The sequence below is a fragment of the Vicia villosa genome, linkage group LG3 (assembly GCF_029867415.1).
Source record: "Vicia villosa cultivar HV-30 ecotype Madison, WI linkage group LG3, Vvil1.0, whole genome shotgun sequence".
Lineage (NCBI taxonomy): Eukaryota > Viridiplantae > Streptophyta > Magnoliopsida > Fabales > Fabaceae > Vicia > Vicia villosa.
Genome location: NC_081182.1, coordinates 134,390,476 through 134,400,563, shown reverse-complemented (window position 1 = coordinate 134,400,563; position 10,088 = coordinate 134,390,476).

The window sequence follows — 10,088 nt, the reverse complement described above, 5'->3', positions numbered from 1 at the left end:
TGTGATGGTTTAGTATTGATAATCCAAAGGATGGGAAATCTACCTTGAATCATAATGTCAAGTGTTGGCTTCTTCTTCGGTTAGACCGTTTCTTTCCTTAGCTTTTATTTTACGCAATAGGATAGCCTCTTCATCTCCTCCCATTCTTAAATTTTCAAAATCTTCTCCCTTTTTCAAAAAACCTTCTTATGTTTGCAATCATTTTCAAAACGTTTTCTTTAAAATATCTTTTGCCCTTAGTGGCCTTTTTCTTCAAAAGTTTAGACACTATTAATTGTCGAAACGAGTGGTTATACCCCACGATTTTGAAATTGATTGATATAATGAGATCTTTTCCGCGTGAGAAAGTTAGTGGCATACTCGTTGAATTTATCCGAGTTGGAGCCCTTCTTTCATTTGCGATGCAAAGAACTCATTTGTTCTCATGCTCAAGATCAATGGCTGAGTATTTCTCTCCGACGACGATAAAGTGTTTATTCGCTTTTTAAAAAATGTTTTCCCTTTTAAGCGGAACTACATTAGCTCTGACTTCTCCATTGCACCGAGGAGGTATGTAGGCACAAGACTTAACGTCTTTCCGAGCTTATTTTAAAAATAAAACAAACCGTTTTTTTTAGCACACACGACACAGATTTTCAAAAAGGTTCCTGTGGAGTACCACAGATATGAGGGGTGCTTAAAACGTTCCCCTTGTATAAACAACACCTGTACCTAAGATCTCTTCTTTTTGTTTTAAAAACAAACTTTGGGTTTTATACGTTCTTTTCCCTTTTCCTTTGGAAACAATAAAGCGCGGTGGTGACTTTCACTCAAATATTGAGTCGAGTCAATTCCATGGCTTCGACCTCAGATTTTCCCCGCTACAGAAAAAATGGCGACTTCACTGGGGATCCAGTTTTAAGTGTGTTAAGCCTATTTTTGTTTATCTGTGTGTTTTATCTGTATATATTGTTGTGTGCTTTGTTTGTTTTTTTTCTTTTTTTCTTTTTTGGTGCTCGATGGTTCCTCTGTGATGAGATAAAGTCCTAACCCGGACTTTGGTGAGTAACTTGAGATAGGAGGTGGTAAGACCAATAGTCGCATGTTAGGAGCAATCCTTAGCATGAGCGTCATATGGTGGAACCCCAATCAGTGGAGGCCTCATGGAAGGTAGTAGATGTTGTTACGAACTATCGTAAGAACGCTATTACTTTCAATAGTGAGTGTCCGTAGAAGCTGAACGACCTAGAACCCTTTTAACCCATCTAAGCCTTTTTAGGATGTAGCGCAGAAACAAGTTCGAGTACCAATTTGAGCTTGTTGTCATGCGATGCTACGCTCAGACGAGGTCTTTTTAGGCATATTATTGGCTCCCATGAGCAATTGTGCATGCCGGTAGTATCCGATAGAAGATTGAAAACTCTGGGAACCTTTGTAGAACCCGTTCGGCAGGTACAAAATTCCCTAGTACATACCTTTGTGGGTGGTTCTTAACTTTGACTCCATGCTCGTGACGTCGAACTTTTGGACTTTGTTCGTGCGGCCATGTGTGATCTTGATTGTGATTGATGCATAAACCATGCATCCATGCATTCATTTGATTTCCAAGGAACTCATAGGTCTTTGTGTGTAAACATCATAAGTTTCATCAAACTCAATGGATCTTGGGTGTCGATGGGGTGAAAACCTTAATCCACCAAAATGGATGATTGATCTTGATGATAACTTGATCAAAGCTTTAATCCAATATAGGATTTACCTCCTTTTTGTTTTGATGTTTACAAATTAATAACTTGAATTCCTTGAAAATCAAATAAATAAAAAAACAAAAAACAGCAATTGCATCATTTGCATACATACATCCAGGCTGTCCAGAAAACTTATCCTTGTCTATCTCCATCTTCAGAGTTTGTCTGTCTACCGTCAAGCTGATTCCTCCACACAAGTACGGAACTAGAGCCAACGTCAGATTGAGATTGGAATACCAAGAGCAACACAATGCAGAGGTCAGAATGGAAATTGATGAGTTGAAGTCAGGCATGACCAAGCTCACTGAGATGCTGCAAGTTTTGATTGCTAGAGGAGAACCGCCTCAGAAGACTGTCATTGTTGAAGTCTCAAGTGCTGATGTTGACCCTCAACCTACTCAACAACCACCCTCTACATGGCCTGAGTTTGGTTTGCCACCTGGTTACACTCCTCCCTATGAGAAGACTCCTGGTATTGGTCAATCTCCACAACTTGTGATTGGTCAAGCTTCAAATCCAGTGTTTCATGCTCCTATCATGACTGAATCCCAGCCTATCATGCACACTGTTGCTCAGCCTACTTATGTGAATCCTCTATTTGAATATCAAGCTGCTCGTTCCCAGAATGGAAGTCAAGGAGATGCTGGGGATATTGAAGATGTCAAAGAGCAATATCATACTTTAGAAAAGCGCCTGAGAGACATGGAAGGAAATGATTACTTTGGGGTTGCTGCTGAGAATATGTGTCTGGTTTCCAACTTTGTCATGCCTGCAAAATTCAAGACTCCTAAGTTTGAGAAATATAAGGGGAACACTTTCCCAAGAAGCCATTTGACCATGTACTATCGCAAGATGACTGCTTATACCCAGAATGACAAATGGCTTATTCATTGCTTTCAGGATAGTTTGAGTGGAGCTTCGCTGAAATGGTATATGGGACTTGAGAGTAATCACATTCATTGCTTCCAAGATCTGACTGATGCTTTCATGAAACAATATAAGTATAATCTGGACATGGCACCTGATCACCGACAATTACAGAATATGTCTCAGAAGGAGAAAGAATCTTTCAAGGAATACGCTCAACACTGGAGAGAGCTAGCTTATCAAGTGGAGCCACCTTTAGCTGAAAAGGAACTGACTGGCATGTTTATGGACACTCTCTTACCTTTCTATTGGGAGAAGATGATTGGAAGTGTATCTTCAAACTTCACAGACTTGGTTACCATTGGCCATAGACTTGAAGAAGGAATCAAGAATGGGAAAGTTACTCATGTTGCTGAATCTTTTGGTGGATCGAAGAAACCTTATGGAAACTTCCGCAAGAAGAAGGAGAATGAGACTAATGCTGTGTCAGATGACAGAAGGGGATCTCGTCGTAGACCTCAAAATGGTGATCAACCTTATGTAGCCGCTATCGCTCCTGTGCAAGTTCAAGTTCCTCAACCTCAAGCTGCTAAACAAAATCAGATTCGTAATAGGGTCGACTTTGATCCTATCCCCATGACTTATACGGAACTGTATCCTGCTTTGGTCCAGAAAGGGTTGATTACAACAAGAGCTATGCCGCCTCCTCGAAATCCTCTCCCTGATGGTTTCAGATCTGATCTTCATTGTCCTTTCCATCAAGGTGCAGCAGGCCATGATTTAGAAAGATGTTTCCCTCTGAAGGAAAGAGTTCAAGAGTTGGTGAGATCAAAGATGCTCTCTTTCAGAGATATGGGTCCTAATGTCATCACTAATCCTTTGCCAGATCAAAGTGGCTGAAGATAAGTCAAAGCCGATTTTCCTAAAGCCAAGTGTTTCAGACGAGATAGCTCATCTTTGTTGCTGATTAGTCACTAGGCCTTGTTTCTGTACTGTTCGTATTTCCTTTATTGTGCTATTTACTTTTAGACTTTGTTTGTTTCTGAATAGTAATTTTAATGAAATGAGCATTGCATATTTTGAATTCATTAACATCCACTGTGTTTATGTTTATACCTTCGTTTACAAAACTTTTTCTTCCATTTGCTTTCTCTATCAAACCTGTGTTTTATGCAAAGATTGGAGGGAGGATGATGACAACGAAATACCCAAGTTGTTGAACTGTATGCTTTCAAATAAAACTCTGCTGATGATGTACAGGCATTGTTTCAATTCCCAAACACCGGAGAAATAAGGAAGTTAATCCCTTGTCAACCCCTCTGAGCCTTCGAAGTTGGTGTTTCTTTCTGTATGAAAAAACCCGCATTTTAAACCTGGGGCAGGGTAGTTCTCAGTTAATTTGGCTGTGCATTCTATTTTAAGAGAATCATTCAGTACACCTTTCAACAAAGGCTTCAATCACAAGCTATCCTCTGCATACATCAAAGAAATGTTGGAGATGCCAATCAAAAGCCAATGATAGTTCATCAATCATTAAGCAAGGCAGTCATTATCTTTCAAAAAAATATGTATCAAAAAAATATATACAAAGAAAAGCCTGCTAAGTCAAAAATCAAAAAGATGACTTAGGCAAAAATAAGGCATCCCGCTGACTGTAAGTGCAAAAATAGACAGTTCAGGCCAAAGTTAGGGATATCAAAAGAAAAAGATGAAAAAAGAGAAGTCAATAAATTCCTCAAACAACAAAATGTTGTGATATCAAAAGGAAGAAGTGACTGCCATCTCAAAAGTTCTCTTTGCTTGTGAGCTATCATGATTACAAAGGTGAAATTCCAGAAGCCTCTTGGAACCTGAATGCATGAGTTGAATTAACTGAGTTTAGGACTGGAGATCATCACGAAGATGGGGTGGGTACAATCAAATTTTGAGCCTTATATCCTTTGTTTCTAAAACCGTGAACCAGACCACGTTACAACCTTTAAAAGACCTAATTGAGGCAAGGTTTGTTTGAAAGCATACTACAACAAGGTTGCGTAAGCTGACTCCCATGAGATTTACCAATCATTTGTTTTGATACCATATCTTTGCTTTATCTGTCACTTTGAACGTCTCAACCTTTATGTTTTGACCAGTGATTCCATTTGCTTTACATCAATAACATCATTCCAATAATGATTTTGATTTCAAAAATATTCTTTGAGCATTGCATTAAAATTACCATTCTTGAATGAACATTTTATCTGCTAGTAAGCACTCATCTTTCAGGAAGTTCAAACAGTCAAGAAACTTGATCAGTGATCCTATCAGGGGCACATTACTTCAAGATCCTGTTGTTCAGATGTTCATTCAAGATTTGTTGATCAGAATATCATTTCAAGACTTGTACTGGGGCAAGCCATCCCAACATGCATTTAAATAATTGAAGCCATGATCAGTTCATCCCCAGTACAGTTCAACTGAAGCCATAATCAGTTCATCCCAAATACAGTTCAACTGAAGCCATGATCAGTTAACTTACAACAATCACTCAATCAGGGGCAATCTTCTTCAGCAATCCCCAAGCAGTTTTATCAGCCCTTCTCAAAGGATCATTGTTTTGATACAGTTACCGGTGTAATAGAAGTGTGTTTAAGCATCTTCTTCATAAGCAGAGTTGGCAGAGCTCCTGTGTTGAGGAATCAGAGTCCTAATCTGGCCTCACAAAAGAGTCTACCTCAGTTGTAACAAACAATTGCATTGCATTGATCATATATCATGCATAGAAAAATTCAACATCATGCATTGAAACAAATTTCATACTCATTTGCATTCTTCGAGGTTCTGTTGCTATCAACATCTTCACCTTGAAAAAATCCAACTTACTTGGCACCTATCCAAAACAGATACTTGTTTGTCTTGTCCGTCTATTGTTGTTCCTTGATGTATCCTTTCTTCATTTAGGGCCATTCCTGGATGTTATGATTTCTCTCTCTTCTTTCACTGTCATTCCTGAAAGATTTCCACCATGTTTTATCTTGGTTCCCTTCAATCATGTTTTATCTTGATTGTCTCTGATCATGCTTTATCCCGATCGCCACCATGTTTTATCTTGGTTCCCTTCAATCATGTTTTATCTTGATTGCCTCCAATCATGCTTTATCTTGATCGCTTTCGACCATGTTTTATCTTGGTTACCTTCCATCATGTTTTATCTTGGTTGTCATTTGATGTTATCCAATCATGTTTTACCTTGATTATCCCTTAATGACATCCTGTCATGATGGACCTGTGATGATTATCCAATCATGTTTTACCTTGATTGTCCTGTGATGATTCTCCAATCATGTTTTACCTTGATTGTCCGTTGATGATTATCCAATCATGTTTTACCTTGATTGTCCATTGATGATTATCCAATCATGTTTTACCTTGATTGTCCGTTGATGATTATCCAATCATGTTTTACCTTGATTATCCTTTGACGATATCCAATCATGTTTTACCTTGATTGTCATTCGATGTTGCCCAATCACGTTTTACCTTGGTTGTCATTTGATGTTGACCAATCATGTTTTACCTTGATATTCATTTGATGTAGCCACATTCATGTAGGCCTCAGATACTCTCTTCTCGAAGTTCAATCATGTTTTATCTTGAAAGCTTCTGTCGACTGTTTCTTTCTTTTGTGAAGTCCGATTCTATTCGTAGATGACATATACCTTTTCCCCCAGTGGAATCCTTTCTTATCTCCCCAGTGGTGTTATACTTCTCTCAATTCCATAATCATACTTGATGCATCCATTAGCATCGCATTATACCTTAGGTTCAAAAATTGTGTGTTTTATATTTAAGTCTCTTCAATTACGTCGAGCTGAGGATTTTAACCCTCACATCTCCGGATAGAAGAAACTTAAATAGGGGCATCTGTCATACCCCAATTTTTGACCCTAAGATCATACCTCATTTGCATATCAATCATCAATCAAGAGTTTCATCTTAAAGCTTTGCTCTCGGTGTTATGCTCACTTCATCTGCAAGGGAATCATCGAGCACCAATGTTTTAGTCTTGTATATATTGTTTTACTAACCAAAATACCAAAAATATTGCATTGTGCTTTTGTATGTTTGTGTTTTGTAGGTACCAAGTCAAAACATCCATCAAAAGGAGCATTTTTCAACATTTTCACTATGCAAATCGATTTGCATAAGGTGTAAATCGATTTACACAACTGTTTCTGCACCAGATTTGCTTCTGCCATCAGTGCAAATCGATTTGCATAAGACAACAATCGATTTGCAAAACTGTTTTTGCCCCAGATTTTTCCTTTTCAGCTATGTAAATAGATTTGCATAAGGTGCAAATCGATTGCACTAGTGCGAATTTGGAAAAATGAAGGCAAAATTCAGCTTTTGAAAGTGTTGACATCATTTGCAAGCATGGGAAGCATGACTTAGCTCTTGTATTTGATTACCTACATCATTTAATTATAAACCCTCATGTGATTGCATCAAGACCATTGGATCTCATTTTTGGCTCCAAATCCTTTTCCCAAGCCTAATTCGATTTTCCAATCCTAACTCCAAGCCACAAAATTTCCCAAGCCTAAGTGTTATAAATTGAGGCATTGCCCTCTTCATTTTTCAAGCTTTGATAGCCAAGAAAACTCTTGCTCTTTCTCTCTTCACCTCTTCCAAACTCCTCACTCAAAGCTCTTTTTCTTCCACACAAATTAGTGAGTCACATCTTGAACCTCAGTAATTTAGAGCTAAACCTCAACATAAATACTACCTTTTCTTCATCAATTGTGCGAGATCAAGGCTTGTGGTTGTGTGTTCTTGAAGAAGATTCAAAGTTTGTGAAATATTTGGTAAAATTCTAGATCCATTCCATAATTCAAGAAGTGATCCATTGTTGTTTATGCTTGATGCACCTTTGGTGCTACATTGATGAGTTTTGCTTGCTTACTTGATACATTTTCGTGCACAAATTGATCCAAGATCACAAGGTGTTTGGTTTTATGTTTAAACAAGTTTTCTTCTCTTGATTTGCTGTTTTTTTGAAAAACTGTGTTGTGCAAATCGATTTACATCTGGTGCAAATCGATTTACATAACTGAAAAAACTGCGCAGATTTGAAAACAGAGTTATGCAAATCGATTTACACTCTGTGCAAATCGATTTACATCTGAGCAGAATGTGTTTTTTTTGCCTTTTTTAACTTGTTTTTGGTTCTAACTCATCTTCTACTCCTTTCTTTTGATATTTTCTTTGAATCACAAGTTAGAGGCCTAATTTCTCTCTAATTTCAATGGACTTAGGGCGTCGATAGGATGAGAATCCAAATCCGCAAAATTAGGTGATTGAAATTATGGATGAAAGGAGCCTTTGAATGTGGTTCCATCTTTTATTTCTTTTTCTTTTGATCGATGAAAGTCTTTGATACCTTGAGAATTATTATGCATTCTTGGAAAAGACTAGATCACTCCTTATTTTCTTTTCGTGCGGTATTGCTTTCGGAGAATGATCTACATATCATTTCTCTCACATGCATTAGCACATAAAGTTTTGACCGGCCTCGTTGTAGGGTGATTTCTATATAAATCACTTGGTGATCTTCTTAACATAGCGCAATATTTCGTGTCCCGAATAAAAAAGATCAAATATGGAAGAGAATTATATGCGGTTGATTTAAGACTTATGGAGGTTTATCGTGTAGTCGCTATGATTTTATCAAGCTTCTGATAAATGTCCATTGAATTTAAATCCGAGAACATCCTTCACTCACCATCGATCTTCATTACTAACTTTGATAACATACTTGACAAGTTTCAAGATGGTTATCTTTAACATCTAACAATTGACTTTAATTTCCGCAATTTATTATATCGCTCTTTTATATTTCGCTTTATAGCTTTATTTTATCATTTCATCATATTTACATTCCGCTATTTTTTTTCTTTGTCCATTTGGACGTTTTATATTCCGCTATTTTCTCTTTGTCCATTTGGACGCTATGTTTATGCTTCCGCTATTTTTATTTTGTCCACTTGGACCATACTTTACTTTTATGCTAAAACACTAATAAATAACCAAAATCTAAAAAACACCTAAGGCTCTCTTTTGGACTATTGGTTACTATCCCTAGCATTTTGGAGATTCGGACTTATGGACTTAGTACCTCTGGACCTTCATGATATTGTTACTCTGCTGTTATTCTGTCTGTCTGGCATTGGATTGTTGTTTGTTTGTATGTGCAGGTAGTTCCTTGAAAGCCCTTGATGGTTAATTCCAAGGCATTGATATAAGGATTTTACCCGAAAACAGCCGTTACTCTGCCCGATTTTCGTCAGAATTTTAATGTGCTTAATGCGAAATGGTGCTAAGATAATAAGTTCATCTGGATCCCCAAGTGGTAATGTGATGGTTTAGTATTGATATTCCAAAGGATGGGAAATCTACCTTGACTCATAATGTCAAGTGTTGGCTTCTTCTTCGGTTAGACCGTTTCTTTCCTTAGCTTTTATTTTACGCAATAGGATAGCCTCTTCATCTCCTCCCATTCTTAAATTTTCAAAATCTTCTCCCTTTTTCAAAAAACCTTCTTATGTTTGCAATCATTTTCAAAACGTTTTCTTTAAAATATCTTTTACCCTTAGTGGCCTTTTTCTTCAAAAGTTTAGACACTATTAATTGTCGAAACGAGTGGTTATACCCCACGATTTTGAAATTGATTGATATAATGAGATCTTTTCCGCGTGAGAAAGTTAGTGGCATACTCGTTGATTTTATCCGAGTTGGAGCCCTTCTTTCATTTGCGATGCAAAGAACTCATTTGTTCTCATGCTCAAGATCAATGGCTGAGTATTTCTCTCCGACGACGATAAAGTGTTTATTCGCTTTTTAAAAAATGTTTTCCCTTTTAAGCGGAACTACATTAGCTCTGACTTCTCCATTGCACCGAGGAGGTATGTAGGCACAAGACATAACGTCTTGCCGAGCTTATTTTAAAAATAAAACAAACCGTTTTTTTTAGCACACGCGACACAGATTTTCAAAAAGGTTCATGTGGAGTACCACAGATATGAGGGGTGCTTAAAACCTCCCCCTTGTATAAACAATACCCGTACCTAAGATCTCTTCTTTTTGTTTTAAAAACAAACTTTGGGTTTTATTCGTTCTTTTCCCTTTTCCTTTGGAAACAATAAAGCGCGGTGGCGACTTTCACTGAAATATTGAGTCGAGTCAATTCCATGGCTTCGACCTCAGATTTTCCCCGCTACAAATAGAAATTATAATATTTAATAGAAAATGATTATATTAATCACTCAGTTGCTTGAAAATGGATAAGAATATAATATATTAAAATAGTTTTCCTAATATTTTAATAATACTTTTAACTAATTTCTAAATATTTTATTTCTATATTATTATATGAAACAAGTTGGTGTTTTAATAATAAGGTGATATTTTAATTCATTTTAGAAGAAAATATCAATATTATTCTATGAATACTTT